The sequence below is a fragment of the Loxodonta africana genome, chromosome 9, assembly GCF_030014295.1.
Source record: "Loxodonta africana isolate mLoxAfr1 chromosome 9, mLoxAfr1.hap2, whole genome shotgun sequence".
Taxonomy (NCBI): domain Eukaryota; kingdom Metazoa; phylum Chordata; class Mammalia; order Proboscidea; family Elephantidae; genus Loxodonta; species Loxodonta africana.
The window spans coordinates 101,802,490-101,821,218 of record NC_087350.1 but is presented as its reverse complement, the minus strand read 5'-3'; the positions used below and the strand labels follow the sequence as shown (position 1 = coordinate 101,821,218).

The 18,729-nt window shown below is 42.1% G+C and overlaps 1 protein-coding gene across 19 annotated transcripts in view; it reads right to left on the bottom strand.

Annotated features, from left to right (window-relative positions):
• FREM1 (FRAS1 related extracellular matrix 1) overlaps positions 1-15,735 on the bottom strand; it is a 333,841-nt gene extending 318,106 nt beyond the window's left edge. For 17 of the 19 annotated variants that reach the window (XR_010322860.1, XM_064290480.1, XM_064290483.1 and 14 more), the window contains exons 1-2: positions 6,643-6,707; positions 5,776-6,030 (exon numbers count right to left, since the gene is read on the bottom strand). The gene's annotated coding sequence lies outside the window, so the exon portion shown is untranslated. Of the gene's footprint in view, positions 1-5,775; positions 6,708-15,592 lie in introns of those variants that run through there. The other 2 variants (XM_064290482.1, XM_064290481.1) reach the window with 2 other exon arrangements.
• Positions 15,736-18,729: the final 2,994 nt, after the last annotated feature.

Sequence of the window (18,729 nt, the reverse complement as noted above, 5' to 3'; positions counted from 1 at the left end):
AGTGGGCAGTTCAAACCCATCAGCCACTCCTTGGAAACCCTATGGAGCAGTTCTACTCTGTCCTATAGGGTCACTATGAGTCGGAATCAACTCAACGGCAATGGGTTTATCTTGGTTCGGATGGTTCTAATAAAAGGAAATTTATTTTCTTACATTTTAGGAGGATAGAAGTCTGAATTCAGAGCACTAGCTCTCAGAGAAGGGCTTTCTTTTCTCTCTCTGCTGGTTCTGGAGGAGGGTCCTTGTCTCTTCAGCTTGTTTCCTGGTTCCTCAGAGATCTCCATGTGTCTTGGCATCTACCTTACCCCATCTCTGCTTCTCTCGCTTGCTTGTTTAATCTCTTTTATATCTCAAAGAGATACCATACACTGTCTCAAGACATACCATACACTAATCCTGCCTCATTAACGTAACAAAGATAACCCATTCCCAAATGGGACTATAACCACAGGCATAGAAGTTAGGAATTACAATACATGTTTCAGGGGGACACAATTCAATCCATAACAATTAGCTAGGTAGTAAATATTAAAATTACTTTCCATAAAATAACTCCATTTGAGCTAGATAAATATACTGGTTAATAGCTTTATAAATTTAATGCTCCTGTCTTTTTATGGGGGGGGGGGTAGAGTTGAGGGATAAAATGAGATTATAGTTTATACTTTTTCTTGCCAGTCGAAGTAGAACAAGGAGAAGTTTCTTTGGTTCCTAAAGCATGTTTATAAACCTCTCCTAAAATTGGAAGTAATTTATGATGGAATGTTCTGCACAATACAGCTGTGTATCCATCTGGCCCTGGTGCTTTATTACCTGATATATCTTGTAGGGCTTTTTTTTTTTTTCCATCCAGAGAACTTATTTAATTTCCCTTTGTGTCTGGCCTCAATAATTCTAAAACTCTATTTCATCCTCATGGCACACATAAAAATTAATCCCATAATCCTACATGCTATCTTCCAGAGGTCATATTTATAAGGCCCATAAATCAATGAGGAGTTTCCAAAAGGATTTTTCTTATATTTTATTTAGAATGCATTCAATCTTTGCATGAGCTAAGCTTTAACCGATATTAAAGTTAACTCTTGACCCAAGTGGAAATAAGCCCTTTTAGAATTGCACATCTATCTACAAAGAAGCTGCCAATGTCTTACAAAATTCCTTCTCAAAGAAGAGACCATATCTAAGGAGTTATAATATTTCAATGGACAACACAGACAATTCAATTCAACAAGATTTTTTCAGGCTCTCTCTGATTTTAGACCTAATAATAATAAGGATATAATGACTATCCGTGGTTCCAACAAGGCCAATATGGAGCTATCTCCTGGAAAGACCAGGAATTGTGATCCACAGTTGCCAGGTGTATGCTGTGGTTATTTATCAGAATGGTGGGGCATGGGAGCCTTGGTACAGGGTAGGGTCCTAGAGACGTTCCTTGAGGGTCCTCACGTGCACATTCCACCTCATCTGAGACTTGAGGATACAACCATAAGACAGGCAAGAGGGTGACATGATTATTTTTAACGTCATGTAAATCCAGATGGGGAGAACCCCATATCCACTGTGAATTTCAAAAGGTGTAGTCTACTTGTGAGAAGGCATAACCTGGATATTGAACTCAGGCAACTCCTGAGAAAACAGCACTGATTACCTTTGAGAGGTATGAGACCCCAAGTGAGAGTGAAATCTGTGGCCTGCTTGGGTCACTCCACTCTCTACATCCCCAAGAATAAAACCAAACCACTACTTATCTCTGATGCTTGAAAAGCGAAGTGGGCATAGTGATCTCCCCCCAATAGCAAATGAGCTTCCTAAGTTTAGGGAAGATGGGGGTATGAAGAGATACTTCCTGTAGCTCTTGGGTACAATGCTGCACGTTCTAAAGTAAACCTTAGCCACAAGATTGGAAGCCATGTATTTGAGGTTTGTTTTTAGTTTTCTTAAGTTGCAAGGAAAGGTTTGAAGGGTCTAAATTATTTTACATGTTCTCTTCAATTCAAAGCATTCAACTAAATAGTTAAAATGGTTGCTGTCGTTGTTGTTGTTAGGTGCCACAGAGTTGCTTTTTACTCATAGCAACCCTATATACAACAGAATGAAGCACTGCCCAGTCCAGCACCATCCTCACAATCATTGTTATGTTTGAGTCCATTGTTGCTGCCACTTCATTAATCCATCTTGTTAAGGGTCTTCCTTTCTTTTGCTGACCCTCTACTTTAGCAAGCATGATGTCCTTCTCCAGGCATTGGTCCCTGCTGACAACATGTCCAAAGTATGTGAGACAAAGTCTCACCATCCTTGCCTCTAAGGAGCATTCTGGCTGTACTTCTTCCAAGACAGATTTATTCATTCTTTTGGAAGTTCTTAGTATATTCCGTCAGTCCGTGGTATATTCTGTCAGTTTGTCATACTGTGGGGGCTTGTGTGTTGCTATGATGCTGGAAGCTATGCTATTGGTATTCAACTACCAGCAGGGTCACCCATGGTGGATGGCTTCAGCTGAGCTTCCAGATTAAGACAGACTAGGAAGAAGGACCTGGTGATCTACTTCTGAAAAAAATTAGCCAGTAAAAACCTTATGAATAGCAGTGGAACATTTTAAGAAGAACCGACGCCTTTGAATTATGGTGCTGGCAAAGAATATTGAATACTGAATAATGTTTACCATTATTTATGTAAGGCTTACACAGTTCTAGGCATAGTTCTAAGCAAATCACATGGAACATCTCATTTACTAAATATCAGAACTAACAGAGTATAAGAGTTAAGTAGTATATGATTATGGAGTCTCTGGATGGTGCTCAGCTGCTAACCAAAAGTTTGGAGGTTCGAGTCCACCCAGAGGTACCTCAGAAGAAAGGCCTGGCAATCTACTTCGCAAAAATCAGCCACTGAAAACTCTATGAAGCACAGTTCTATTCTGACACAAATAGGGTTGCCATGAGTCAGAAATGATTCCATGACAACTGGTTAAAATGTCTTTGCATCCTCAGGACAGTACTGGGCACACAGGGGCACTTAATAAATATTATACTAAACAATTGAAAGTCAGAAAAATTTTAAGCAGTGGGAAGTCTTTCAAAGAGAGGAAAGTGTGTCATGTTTGTATTCCAGTATTTTCTTTCACTTACGTAAATGATACAAGTGTATGTCCCCTACATATTTTACCTTTTGTTTTAAATATGATATCACATAATACAAAAATCAAAGTCTGAGTCTCTTCAAGAAGAGGCATTAAAATTTATTTCCTTGGTGACTAGATTTACAAAACCTCCTGGAGTAAGAAGAGTTCCCAAAGTATACTCCACAGAACACCAAATGTACAGGTCACTAGCAAGTGGTATACACAATCAGCAACAACATAAAATGGGTTCTGTGGTCAAATCAGAGTAGGTAATGCTGGGTGATGCTGTGGCTAAGGCTCAGCTGGTAATCACAAGGTTGGCGGTTGAAATCCACCAGCCATTCCTTGGAAACCGTATGGGGCAGCTCTACTCTGTCCTATAGGGTCCCTGTGAGTGGGAATCGACTCGACGTGTTGGGTTTGGTATTTTTGTCTTTTTTTTTAACATTGGATTAAAAAAAGTTACACTAGAATCCATATGTATCACCCAAGGTTCTCCAGAGAAACCTAGCCAATAGGAGCTTTTATGTATACCTAAAGAGATTTATTTTAAATAACTGGCTCATGTGGTTGCAGGGACTGACAAGTCTAAAATCTATAGGGCAGGCCAGCAGGCTGGGAACTTAGGCAGGAGTTGGCTCTGCACTCTTGATTCTGGATTTCTTCTTTTCTGGGAAATCTGTTTTTGCTCTAATGCCTTCCAACAAGAACAAAGTGGGAGGCTTCACACTACCTGATTTTAGAACCTATTATACCTCCACACTAGTCAAAACTGCCTGGTACTGGTACAATGACAGATACACAGACCAATGGAACAGAATTGAGAATCTAGACGTAAATTCATCCACCTATGAGCAGCTGATATTTGACAAAGGCCCAAAGTCTGTTAAATGGGAAAAAGACAGTCTCTTTAACAAATGGTGCTGGCATAACTGGATATTCATCTGCAAAAAAATGAAACAAGACCCATACCTCACACTATGCACAAAAACTAATTCAAAATGGATCAAAGACCTAAATATAAAATCTCAAACGATAAAGATCATGGAAGAAAAAATAGGGAAAATTCGAGAAGCCCTAATACGTGGCATAAACAGAATACAAAACATTACTAACAATGCACAAACACCAGAAAAGAAGCTAGATAACCGGGAGCTCCTAAAAATCAAACACTTATGCTTATCAAAAGAGGTCACCAAAAGAGTAAAAAGACAACCTACAGACTGGGAAAAAAAATTTGGCTACGACATATCCAATCAAGGTCTAATCTCTAAAATCTACAAGATACTACAAAACCTCAACCTCAAAAAGACAAATAACCCAATTAAAACACAGGCAAAGAATATGAACAGGCACTTCATCAAAGAAGACATTCGGGCAGCTAACAGATAGATGAGGAAATGCTAACGAACATTAGCCATTAGAGAAATGCAAATCAAAACTGTGATGAGATAGCATCTCACCCCAGCAAGGCTAGCATTAATCCAAAAAACACAAAACAATAAATGTTGGAGAGACTGGCACACTTCTGCACTGCTGGTGGGAATGTAAAATGGTATAACCACTTTGGAAATCGATTTGGCGCTTCTTTTTTTTTTTAAAGCTAGAAATAGAAGTACCATACAATCCAACAATCCCTCTCCTTGGAATATATCCTAGAGAAACAAGAGCCATCACGTGAACAAATCATTGCAGTACTGTTCACAATGGCAAAAAGATGGAAACAACCTAGATGCCCATCAATGGACAAATGGATAAACAAATTATGATATATTCACACAACGGAATACTATGCAATGATAAAGAACAAAAATGAATCCATGACACATCTCATAACATGGATATCTGGAAGGCATTATGCTCAGTGAAATTAGTCAGTCGCAAAAGGGCAAATATTGTATGAGATCACTATTACAAGAACTCAAGAAACAGCTTAAACACAGAAGAAAATATTTTTGATAGTTACAAGGGTGGGGAGAGAGGAAGAGCAGAATTCATCAACTAGACAGTAGACAAGAATTATCTTAGGTGAAGGGAAGGACAACACACAATACAGGGGAAGTCAGCACCACTGGACTAAACCGAAAGTTAAGGAGTTTCCTGATTATAACCAAATACTTCAAGGGACAGTGTAGCAGAGGTGGGTGGGGGGCGCCCTGGGGGAGGTTGTGGCATTTCTTGAATTCACTTACGCATGAATCTGCTTTCTCAGTACACATTTTGAGGAGTAATGTTTTATTGAACCCATTTTATGAAGCACTGGCCTGTGATATATCTTTAAGGCTCCTATGGGGATTCTACTATTTTTGTTGTTGTTGTTTTCATTTATTTTGTAGTTGTTGTTGAGAATATATGTGGCAAAACACACACCAATTCAACCATTTCTACATGTACAATTCAGTGTCATTGATTATATGCTTTGAGTTGTGCAGCCATTCATACCCTCCTTTTCTGAGTTTTCCTCCCCTACTAACATAAACTCACTGTCCCCTAAGGCCCCTATCTAATCTTTTGAGTTGCTGTTGTCAGTTTGATCCCATATAGATAGTTCTTAAAAGAGTATAAAGCTCAAGGCAGGCATTTTTTTACTAGTTGAGCCAAATAAGAAGATTTTAGGGGATATTTTTGGTTAAAGTTTTAAAGATTACCTCAGGGTAATAGTTTCAGGGGTTCATCCAGCCTCCATGGCTCCAGAAAGTCTGGAGTCCATGAGAATTTGAAATTCTGTTCTGTATTTTACTCCTTTTGATCAGGATTCTTCCATGGAATTTTTGATCAAAATATTCCGTAATGGTAGCCAGGCACCATCCAGTTCTTCTGGTCTCAAGGCAGTTGTTCGTTGTGGCAATTAGCCACACATTCCATATCCTCCTTCTATTCCAGACTCTTCTTCCTCTGTTGCTCTGGTGAATAGAGATCAATTGTTGTGCCTTAGATGGCTGTTTGCAAGCTTTTAAGACCCCAGGCACTATGCAGTGAACTAGGAGGTAGAACAGAAGCACTAAACACATTATTAGGTCCATTAACTGGGATGTCCCATGAAACCATGACCCTAAGCCTCCAAACCAAGGAACCAAATCCCATGAGGTTTTTTATCATACATAAGTAGCCTCAGCATGTTAGTTTCCTGCTTCCAGTATTCTCAGGGGAGTATCTTTATTGCCCATTTAATTTTTTGGTCATTGTCGTAAATATATCTATCACACAACTTTTGCCAGTACAACTTTTTATAGGTGTACAACTTCTTGACAGCGATGAATTCTACTATTTTTCATGTATAAAAATTTAATCATTCCATCCTGACAGAACAAAAGCACATGAAGATTGAGTGGTGGGAAGAGACCATGTTTATTTGGCTTAGAATCACAGATTCACAGTTGTCTAGAGTTTTAAGAGACCTTGGAGGCAAGCTTGTTAAGTTGATTCTCCTACAAGAACCCTGCAGGGATGATGGGTACTTTTAAGAACGTCGCTCTCTTTAACTGAATATCTTTAAAGGCAAACTACCAACTCACCTGTTCACTATGCCTTCCTGTCAGCGGGGGCAGTCTAGATGACTTTTTTGAAGACTGTCAACTGTGAATTGAAATATAAAAAAAAAAAACCAGCAAAATCAAATGCAAGCTGGGGAATTTGGAATACTATCTGCAATAGTGACATCTGGTGGCTTCTAAGTCCTACTGCACCACCTTAAAGCAGAACATAAAGCCTGGATTTTAAGCAGAATAAACATTAGGTAAAAACATATAGGTATTATAAGAGTTCTGGTGCGGGGGGGAAGGGCAATATTTAACAATTTCCACTTGAATGCTAATGCTGCTCACTATATTAAAAGAAAATTATGACAAACAATGGATTGTGATGGGAGGAAAAGCAGGTGGAGAAATACCCAATTATTCTGATCACAAGGGCTGCAACATCTCTCTGCATGGTGGTTTGAATTAGATTTGTTTTCCATGATCTGCTCTGCAGTGACCTTCACCTATCTGAAAAATGGGTGATGTCATGGACTGAATTATGTCCCTCAAAAATGTATCAATTTGGCTGGGCTGTGATTCCCAGTATTGTGTGATTTTCCTGTATGTTGTAAATCCTGCCTCTATGATGTTAATGAGGCAAGATGGGCGGCAGTTGTGTTAGTAAGGCAGGCCTCAATCTACAAGATTGGATCATGTGTTGAGGCAATATCTTGAGATACAAAAGAGAGAAGCGAACAGAGAGACAGGGGGACCTCATACCATCAAGAAAGCAGTGCCTGGAGCAGAGAGTGTCCTTTGGGCCCTGGGTGTCTGTGCAGAGAAACTCCTAGTCTGGGGGGAAGACTGATGGGAAAGCCGACAGAAAGAGAAAGCCTTCCCCTGCAACTGATGCCCTGAATTGGGACTTCTAGCCTACTTTACTGTGAGGAAATAAATTTCTCTTTGTTAAAGCCATCCACTTGTGGCATTTCTGTTATAGCAGCACTATATGACTAATACAGGTGGCAAGCCAGGTGACTCTGCCCTGTACCCCCTACACCCGAACTTTAAAAACAAAATGGGCAATGAAGATACTCTCCTGAGAATTCTGGAAGCAGGAGTAAAAAAATAACACCATATAATTATCTAGGGAGTTGAAGGTGGACACATCCCTTGAGGTAAAGAGGTAGCCAAAATAGGTCCTGTACAAGATAAAGTCTTGAGGAGGCAGGATATATGACGATGCAGAGAAATCTCCCCAGAAGAGAAGAAAATGGAATAAATGTGCAGAGAGATGCCAAGAAGCCATGAAGGAAAGGCAAGAAAATCAACAGAGAAGGAAGGAGACAGAGGTGGGTGTGTAACTTGATCCTTGTGTTACCTTGGTTTTTGTTCTTCCTTGGGTCCAATGGTGCTTTAATTCAAACAGGTAAATAATATGTGCCAGAGATAACTTGAGTGATTATCTAGACACACACACATACACAAAAACCTATGATTTCTCTTAATTAAGGTATCAAGTCTCGATTAAAGTATCAAGTAAAATCTGAATTTTTTTTTCAAGCTGCTTGTTCCTAAGTACTGCCTCTAACTCCTAAGGCCATCTTCCCCAGTCACCCTACCAAACCTGCTTCTCCTCCTGTATCACCAATGTCTTCCCAGGAATGGAACTAGAAACCTAGGAGTCATTCTAGGATCTCTCTCATGCTCTGTATCCGATTTGATGTTACCAAATCTGTTTAACTTAGAACTGCAGAAGCATACACCTTAGCCCAAGCCTGCTTTGTCTGGTTTGCTTTCACAGTACTTCATTCCTTTGGCCTAAAATTCAAATGCCTCTTGGAAAGTTAGCACATCAAGTCTAATGAGTACTACCACCATTGTTGGCAATCAAGACCAATGAGATTTTTCCCTGTTATAAACTGATCCAGCTATAAATCACAATTATTTTGGTCCTGAGTCAACATTTATTTATCCAACAAATACTTTGATAAAATAATATGTGTCAGGCACTATGCTGGGCATAAAGATAAGAAATGTGACTCAAATAGTTCATGTTTTAAAGAGACATGCTTTCAAATTAACTGCACTTAAATGGTATGAATGCTATAAAAGGTGCCTAGATTAAAAATATCAGCAGAAGAAAAAACAATGAATTCTGCCTAAGGATTAGGAATAAGAGAATGTGAACCTCTGGAATCAAGTAAACGTCACCAAGAAACGTAAGGATTATAATTTAGTTGTGTCATTCAGATATGCTACCCATCAAACATGCTATTTATGACTGCATTTGAATAAATATTTCCACGTTTTTTAGCACCACTATCACTCCTCAAAAAAAACAGTAGCAAAATAGGACAAAGGTGAGATTTGGCTTTCCCAAGAGGAAGGTAGCAGGACCAACAATTCCCAAAATTCTTCCATTGCCCGGATAAGGGAGCAAAGGGTATGGTACAGGTGCTGTACTGTCCTCAGGTGCTACATCCCACTGCCCACACAGCCAAGATGTCCCTAACGCTCAACCTCTTGTCATAATAACGAGCCGGGAATTTGGAAACCTGGTGTAGGGATGGAGGTATACAGGAAAAATCATGCCGCCTGACCAAGTTACTACAGAACGAATCAGCTGGAAATTTTCCATGGATCATAGCTGCAGGGAACAAATTGCCATTTTCACACACTTTTTGCCATAAGGGCAGGTATGTGTGAAAACGGATGCCAAGGGAAAAGGACACAAAGGAAAAAAGAGAACCACTGTGCACCATGAGTGTTTCCTGAGAGGAACAGACAATACCTTGGATTCTGTACTCTTTTACCAGGTTCAAGGCCATCCCACTAGTATGGTGGCTATACTCAGACTTGAATTATCCTTCTTCTCTATTCCAACATTACAGGATCTTTCCTCTTTCAAAGATCATGGTTACCAGAATAACATCAAAAACCGTTATTTAGAATCAAAAACACTTATTTAGAATCCTAAAAAGAAAACTGAGGAGATGAGAAGAAAGGATAGCCAAGGCATCAAAAGTCTCCTTTATTTGAGATGCTAAATTTCACTTGAGATGAATTAAATTAAGTAACTTTGACCCTCACCTTTGTAGAAGTTATGTCCTGGTGGAGCCACCTAACTCCTCTAGGGTGGAAAGATGACAATCAACATAGTGATATGGACCATAAATGGAAAATAAATTGTGCTGAATGTCACATATGGTGTCCTAAAAATATCCAAAATGATGTCATTCAAAGGGAGGAGGGGGCTGCAATTAGATGGGTGAGGAAGAGGCAGTTGAGAAAACAGATTAATGATGCCTTTGACACAATCAGCCTGAAAGGAATACTGGTTTCCATGACAACCAAACCACTTAACCTAAATTAACAAAGCTGTTAAAGAAGAAAAACTTAAAAGACAGGGAGGGGAACACCCATTGCATCCTCTTTGGGGAAATTAAATAGCCTGTCCCATCAGCACCTGTGAGAGGCGTGTGTATTAACTACATATCCGCAGGGTGTGTATTCTCTTACACTCTCTGGTTCCCAGTAATTAGTTTTCAGAAGCAGTCCAAAGATGTTGAGAAATTGCAACTAATTAGCACAGTTTTCTGATAGAGCAACCTTATTATCTTGAGTGAGCCTTAGCTAGACAGCAAGGACAAGGAATAGACAAAAGGCTTCCTCTTGTTTTTCCCAAACTTTGTGTTTATGTCCACACCCAGCATGTCCACAACATCTTCCTGGAACCACTTTCTCAGAATGAGACAAGTTGGGCCACATTCTGGAACCATGTTTGAAACAGAGAATAGTTGCTTTTACAATGAAACACATATGTCATTCACGATGAGATTTAATGCTCAAATCAAATAACACTATGATTATTTTTATACAATTTTATTCCCTATGTACTATAAGGAATTGTATTTTCCTGTGTCACTTTTAAGACAGCATAGAACTATTCTCAAATTTTCCTGAGTCAGAGGTGAGTTTGTCTGAGTCACGGTGGGCAAGACTAGAGGTGACTCTAACAGAGAAGAAAGGGGTGCGGGTAGGGCAGTTAATATTTACTAGTTTGTAATACTACATTAGGGCCCTGGTGGTACGGTGGTTAAGTGTTTGGCTGCTAACCACAGGTCGGCAGTTCAAATCCACCAGCCACTCCTTGGAAACCCTATGGGGCAGTTTTACTGTGTCCTATAGGGTCGTTATGAGTCAGAATTGACTCAATGGCAACAGGATTTAATACTACATGACTAACTCCAAAATTACTCCTCCCTCTTCTTCTGAGTCTGAAGATGGGTGAGGAATGGGTATTTTGTTGGACTACTTCTCTGGTGCTCTCTTAAAAACATTAGTTATTATCTACTGTCAACACAATCAGAAAAGAAAAAAATAGGAACCCCAATTATAATGACAGTATGGTCAAGTTTTAGCATTTCTTATAAGCTGGTTTTATGAGAAAAATTATAAGTGTTATAATAAAACATTATGTTGAACTCTTGTTAATATATGCTAACTTTATCAATAATAAATTAGGGCTTACAAAAATAAAACTCAAGCTTCTATCAAATTAAGTGTTGATAATTGAATCTAAAAAGTGGGTAAATGCACACTGGAGTTTGTTTTTTTAATAAGTATCATTGGACATAGCCACACAACCTGCACACAGGTGTGCATCCTTTTTCACAACTTGGTTGTAAATTTTGATTCACATTCTGCTTCCACTGCTGGGCATGAAGAAAACATTACTTTGTGAATTACAGGTGCTGTTAGTCTGGTAGATGAAAAGAGCATATCCTAGTTCAAATTTTACTTTTCACATTTTACTGGTTATTTATGTTTCTTCCTTTATGATTGTTTTACTCTGCAAGTGTCTGAGAATTTTTCTTATAAATATTAGTGAGATTTTAAAACATTAAGACTATAAACTGTATTCCTGCTATTTTATGAAATATATTTTATGAAAAATATCATCCCAGATGACTGAATTTAGTTTTATGATGTGTACCGCTGTACCAGTTTTTAATTTTTCTGTAGTAAAATCTACCGGTATTTTCCTTGTGGGAAAATGTTTCCACAATCCTTAGAGCAGGTCACTACTCATGTACATGTACGCGTAGTCCCTGACTTATGACAGGGCTCCATTCCAACGACTCTGTTGTAAGTCGATTCTGACATAAGCTGAATACTTGTATGTTTTTTAGTTTTCATTACTATCGCCTTTTATTGTCAATATCTTTATAGACCTGATCTTTGGACATCTGTGAGTGAACATCTGAAAATGATAGCATCAGCAAATTATGCACTGCAACATTGTATGTAGTTCGTATTACTAAAGATAAGATGTACAAAAAGAAATAAATAAACCAGATGGTTAAGTGTGGCTCATCACAATTTGAATACGTCGTGAATTGGGACTACCTGCATATTTAACCCAATGATTTAGTTCACCCAGGATTTATTCTGATGTGTGCATCTAACTTGATATTGTTATCTGGATAATCAATTTCCCAAATACTTTTCGTGCTGAGCTATAACTCATATAACATAAAATTCACCATTTTTAATGTATACGATTCTATATTTTTTAGTTTGTTCACAAAGTTGTGCAACCATTACCACTATCCAATTCCAAAACATCTTCATCACCTCAAAAAGAATGTGTGTGCCTATTAACAGTCACTCCCCAGTCCCTGGCAACCACTCATCTAGTTTCTGTCTATGGATTTGCCTCTCCTGGACATTTCACCTAAATGGAATCTACAATATTTGACATTTGATGTGTGGCTTCTTTCATTTAACATGCTTTCAGTTTTCATCCATATTATAGCATTAATCATTACTCCTTCCTTTTTTTTTATGGCTGACTGACAAGGGTCATTATGAGTTGGAATGGATTCAACAGCAAACAACTATTCCATTGTCTGGGTATGCCATGGTTAGTCCATTCATCAGTGATGGGCATTTAGTTTATTTCCACCTTTTGGCTATTATGAATAATGCTGCTATGAACATTTGTGTTCAAGTTCTTGTAAGGACATATATTTTTAATTATCTTGGTTATACACCTGAGAGTGAAACCTCAATACTTTTTGTGTAGTAATTCATTCCCCCACTGACTTGTGATGATTTACTTCTTTATTACACAAGTTCCTATTTATATGAGCATTGGTTTCAGGGCTATCTAATCTGTTCCACTGTCCTGCCGCTTCTTTTGCAAATATCAGACTGTTTTAATTTTAGTAGCCTTATGTTTTATAGCTCGCAGGGCAAGTCACCTCTAAATTTTTCCTTTCTTGATTTCTCAACTAGTACTGCCTCCTTATTTTTCACTACAAACTTTGAATCATTTTGTCAGGCCATTGGTATTTTGGACGGGATTGATAATTTAATTTGGGAAAAATTAATCTAGGGAAACTCAGTATCTTTACAGTATTTCATCTTTCTACCCACCAACATGGTGTATCTCTTATTTAAATCTTCTACTATATCTCCCACTAAAATTTTATGGCTTGCCTCATAGGGCTCACCCATTCTTGTTAAGGGAATAACTGGGTATTCTAATCTCTGAGGAGGTGACAGTTGGGGTAAGACTCAATTGATGAGAGAGGATTAACCAATCGAAGACCTGAGGGAAGACTACTCTAGACTCAGCAAACTGAGTGCAAAGGTTATGAGGTAAAAACAAGTTAAGCATGCTGAAGGGACAGGAAGAAGGTTAATTGGCTGGGACGTAGAGAGGAAGAACAGAAGGAGCTGATGTCAGTCTTAGGCAGGAAAAAATCAAATAGGGCCTTGGTGGGCATGTAAGGAATTTGGACTTTTGCCTCATGCAAATCGGACATTCTGAAGCAAGCACTGGCATGATTTTGCATGAAGGTAGCTCTCCTTGGTCTAACTAGGAAGTGACCCTCTCGATGAGTTCATCTGGCTTCCTGCCCCCAGCGAGGGCCAAGACTTAGCAACCAGAGAGGATAACAGTCACCTCCTTTAAGTGGGCCCATCAGGATGGCTGGCTCCTACAGGTCATTCACCACCCACTGCTCACAAGCTTATTGTGCTAGAGGCTGGCACTAACGCCACTAGCACCAACAGAAGGAACTGCAGGTCCCAGGAGAAGCCAACCCTCAATAACACATTCCCCATCTGTCCACTCATATACCTATGGAAAAGCCCACACCATGGCTGTAGCTATCAGCACATCTGGAGGGAAGCTAGTTAGCAAATATTCTCCTCCCAATTGCTTGCCCATGATTCTTCCTCAAAGCTGCTACCAGAGAGAACCACAAAGAGCTGCCCTTAAGGGGTTTGTCATGGTCTCTTACTCACCCAGCTGGAAGCTGCTATATTAATAGCAGTTATTCCCCAGCCTCCATCCTTGCTGTTGTCCCAGCTATTCTGGTTGCCTGAAGGAATCTGCCCTGGTGAATTACTTCAGGCATACCTTCCCAGGAACAGACCAATAAATTCAAGCCCTCTCACCTTGCTAGGGAAGCTGCAGCTGATGCCAGGCTGAGGGGCAACCCCACAGTTGGAAATGTGTTGAATTCTAAGCAATCATTACTCACTATCTTTTCCAACCTCCTTCTAGTGTGCTGAAGAAGCTTGAAAACTTAAAAAAAAACAAAAAACTACATTTCCCAGACACCCTTGCTGCTACAGCTCTGAACGCAAATTTAGTTCTGTCAGTTAGATCCCCTCACAGGAGATTTGAAGGCAGAAGTGAGGCAGATACATTTCCTGCGGCTCTGGGTTGGTTGCAATGTGAGAAGTGATATTTTCTCTGCAGCAGAGTTCTGTGTAGCACACCTAGCAAACAAGTGACTTCCTGATCCCAGGATTACAGCTACACAGTACAGTTTTTTAACTCAAGGTTAAATGTGGTAGCTTCTGAATTCTTTGCCTTCTTCATTGCTTCCCTCGGTGGGTTACTTCCTTGATGTTCTGGATTCACTACTGGAGGTCCAGCTTAGAAAGTGCTTTTCCAACTCTTCTGATAATTTTCTAAGCACCTAATTTCCTGTATTAAGCCCCTTTCTACCCAAAATACTTAGTGTGATCTCTGTTGAACCCCGACTGATATTCAAACAGCAGCAAAAAGGATCTACCACGGGATATCCAGCATGGGGTTATCTCTTCAGCAACCCCAATAGCCACGCAGCCTATTCACCTTGCCTGGGAAGACCACTGTGCCTGTTCAGTCTCCTAGAGGGGAGCCTTGCTTCACTTGCCATCCCTCTACACTGAGGCGTAGTCATTGTCTAACATGAAGGATCCTCCTAGGCTTCTCTTTTTAGCTATTCAAACGTAGTCCTCACAGACAGCAACCCATCCTGAGGTTCACCAAGCAGAGGCAAGTCCAGAAAACGACCCCTGACACCAGTAATCCATTGGTTCATCAATACATATTGCCCATTCTGTGCCAGGGCTGCCTGCAAGAGTGTGCAACAATTCTGAAAGTCTCCACATCAGCAAATTATTGATATAAAGGTAACTGTCAAGGGGAAAGAGTGGCCATCAAAACGTCAGTGCAGCATGCAGCTGGCGGAGTGCTGGCGCAGGCCTGCGGTGCCCGCAGCCTGGACGCCCCGACACCCAGGAGCTCAGCCCTGAGCCCTTCCACGCGTGCTTCTTCCGCAGCTGCGGCCATATTGACATGCTGAGGCCGCATTCGGCCTTCTCGCAGCGCTGCGGCCTCGGCGGAGCCCACGCTGACCTTTGAGGCGGCCGAGGTGCTCCTGCTGCGCCCGCCACCGCCCTAGACCTGCTGCTCTCAGGCCGGTTCCCGCAGAGCCCCGCCAGGCCCCTCGGCGCCCGCCTTCCTGCCGGTCCGCCGCTCTGACAGCGTCCTCGACGCGCTCACCCAGGTGGGCACCTGCACCAGGTGCGTCCACGGCGCGTGTCCGACCCTGTGCTGGCGCTCTTCCACCCTCACCGCCTGTCGCTGCCTCCGCACCCGCGACACCGCAGAGCCTTCCAGGTGCCCCCCAACACGGCCTCCCGACGCCGCACTTACCCACACCCGCCGCAGCTCCGCCACCTGGCAGCGACCGGGCCCGCGCCCTGCTCGAGTTGGCCCAGGGCCCATGCGGCCCAGCGGCCTCGACTGCCTCAAGCTCCACCTGGTCAGCCTTGCCCGCCTCAGGAAGCTCGAGGCGCTGCGGGCGCGCCTGGCCGTCGCCAGCGAGGTGCTGGACTCCCCCGAGCTGCCCCAGGCGGCCCCCGCATGGGTGGACGGAGCCGGCGAGCGCGGGCGGCCCGGGCCCGTTGCGTGGAGCTCGCGCGCGCAGGGCGTGCCCGGACCCTGTCGCCTTCCTCTCCCACTTCCCCTTCACGGCGCGGCTCCTAGAACGGCCTGCAGCCTACGTCTCCTGGGCCGTCACAGCGTGGGCGCTGCTTCTGTCCACCTGACGCTCTCCGACCTGCCACCGGACGTGGGCGGCGGGTGGCCGCGCAGGTGGAGGTATTCCGCAGGCAGGACGGTAAGCGGGGCGTTCAGGTGGCCCAGGTTCTCGAGGGTCTTGTGAGCCTCAAGGTGGTGAAGCAGGCGGCGTTGACCGAGGTGTACTGGCAGGATTGTTGGACCTTGAGCAGATGAGGCTGAGAGCACACCTCTGAGGTTTGCAGGCTGAGCAGCGTGGGTGCCACCCTCCCACACAGACCTCTAAGGCGCAGTGCTCTGCCTTGAAGGGTGAGTACTGGAAGCTTTATCCCTCGCTTTCCCGTTCCTCCACCGAGTCAAGGAGTAGAGATTGTTGTTTTTTGTTATTAGGGGCTGTGGAGTTGGTTCTGCCGTACAGCAACCCTATGCACTACAGAACGAAATCCTGCCCGGTCCTGCGGCCATCCTCACAATTGTTGCTATGCTTGAGCCTATTGTTGGAGCCACTGTCAGTCCATCTCACAGGGTCTTCCTCTTTTTCACTGAGGCTCTACAGTACCAAGCATGATGTCTTTCTCCAGGGAGTGATCCCTCCTTTATAGCATGGCCGAAGTATGTGAGACTAGTCTTGCCATCCTTGCTTCTAAGGAGCATTCTGGTTGTACTCCTTCCAAGAGGTAGAGGTAGATTGTGATTAAAAAAAAAAATTAAAAAAGCTGCTTTTATTTAACTTATATCTAATGAGCTGGGTCCTCTGAGTAAGGCCTACTCAGAAAAAAAGCCTTGGAACTAAGAAACACATCCTATATCCCTTGGCAGCTGATAGATGTTCAAGAGGGCCTTTCCCCAAGTCAAAGAATGCAATGTCCTAGTGGCAGACTTTTCTACTCTTCTAGCTATCTCATTTTTGTGTTTTATTTCATCTGTGTTCTCGACTGTAAATAGCCATTTTCATTCTTTTGATTTTGTAATTGCCTACTATTTTAAACCCTTCTTGTTTCAGTAAGGAGTTCTGGTGGCAGAGTGGTTAAGCACGGGGCTGCCAACTCAAAGGTTGGTGGTTTGAACCCACTAGCTGCTCCACAGGAGAAAGATGTAGCAGTCTGCTTCTCTAAAGATTACAGCCTTGGAAACCCTGTGGGGCAGCTCTACTCTGTCTGACAGGGTCACTGTGAGTCGGAAACAACTCTAAGGCAATTGGTTTGAGGTTTTTTTTCAGCAGGTGTCTGATTATTCATACTCAGCATTATCTGAACTACTTGGTATAACACAACAAAATACATCATAGAGGAGGAAAAATGTGTACATTTGCTTAACAACAATAACCAAAATAACTGCCACTGCAATATCAACCATCCACGTTAGAAACAAATTGAGGTCTAAACCCAGGGATCCTGAGGATGGCATGAAAGGCCCTGGGGAGTTCCCAGCTCTCCTTCTATTCATCACTCAAGGCGTGTCAGCAGAGAGGACGGCAAAGATCAGGTGCATGACTTACCTTCGTAAATGTGAGTGCCAGGGCAAGGTGTAACAGAATCTCCTTTGGCCATCACGTTAAATCCTGTTTTCAGGGCTCATACTAAATAAATGTCCAAGCTGCAAGCCAGAACAAAGAAGCACAACCTCAATGTCTGTTCCAAACTGCTTGGACACCTAGCCTGAGTGCAAACGCCAGCTCAAACTGTGAACTGTCTGTGTCGTTCTGTAGCTACAAGCCCAACAAAGCTAGGAAAGGAGGCAGCATTAGCTTCATCTCCAGGTCCTTCCTAAGGAAGGGGCTCCTGCCAGAAGAGCTAAAACTGAAGGGGCCTGGGACCCAGCCCAGTGGCTGGAGAGTCAGGGATTGTTAGCAAAGTTCTCTGGAGAGCCAACAAAAGGCAGTGATGAGAGGACAGTTGGTAGCTGGCTGGCTGCTAGAGGCCATCTGGAGGAAGAAATCTGTTGGCCTTGGAAACTTTTTCCTTTGACTAAGCTTATAGACCCTTTCATTGGAGGGCAGAAGATGGCTCAGATAAATCAAGAGACCAGCTTTATGATGAAACAGGTGAAAAATGTACAAGATAAAATCAAACCTACTTTCTAAATTTTTGGAAGACTCCCAGGTACCAATTTTAGGGGAAATGAAAATCGAGCATCAAATGTTAATGGAAGAATCACTATGGGGGATATGGGAAAAAAAGAGTTAACCTGGAGGGAAAGATGGAACAGTTGTTGAATTTGTGCTTCCCTGTGGCTCAGATACTTATTAAGTAAGAGCTATGAAAATGGCTTCTAAGGACGGGTGATTCTTTTGACCTGGCATTGATTTGTTGCACCATAACCAAATGGTTTTAACATCAATTATCAAGAATTTGTGTCCCCTTGGTCTCCATGTTCCACTGAACAATACCACCCAAGGATTACCCAGCCATGGATTTTGTCAAAATCCTAGACATTTATGAGCATTTGTTACATTTGTGTAAACTAAGTCTAGGGACACAGAGCTCATCTAGAAAGATGAGGGGGCAGCCTTGAGGTATAGAGAGGAGCACCAACCTGAAATACCGTCCCCCACTCCCTGTCTCACTTTCTGCTTGGACAACAATAATATTTAAGGAGAGCTTTTTTTTTTTAGTGTCAACCCTTACCCCCAGGGAGAGGGGGGAACGATTGGTAGAATTTAACATGTGAGAAGTTGAGAACCACTACACGAAACCACGTTGTGGTCTGTACTCCACACACAGATTGCCAAATGGCAGGGGTATAACTTCTGGTCAGGAAAACAAATGAAG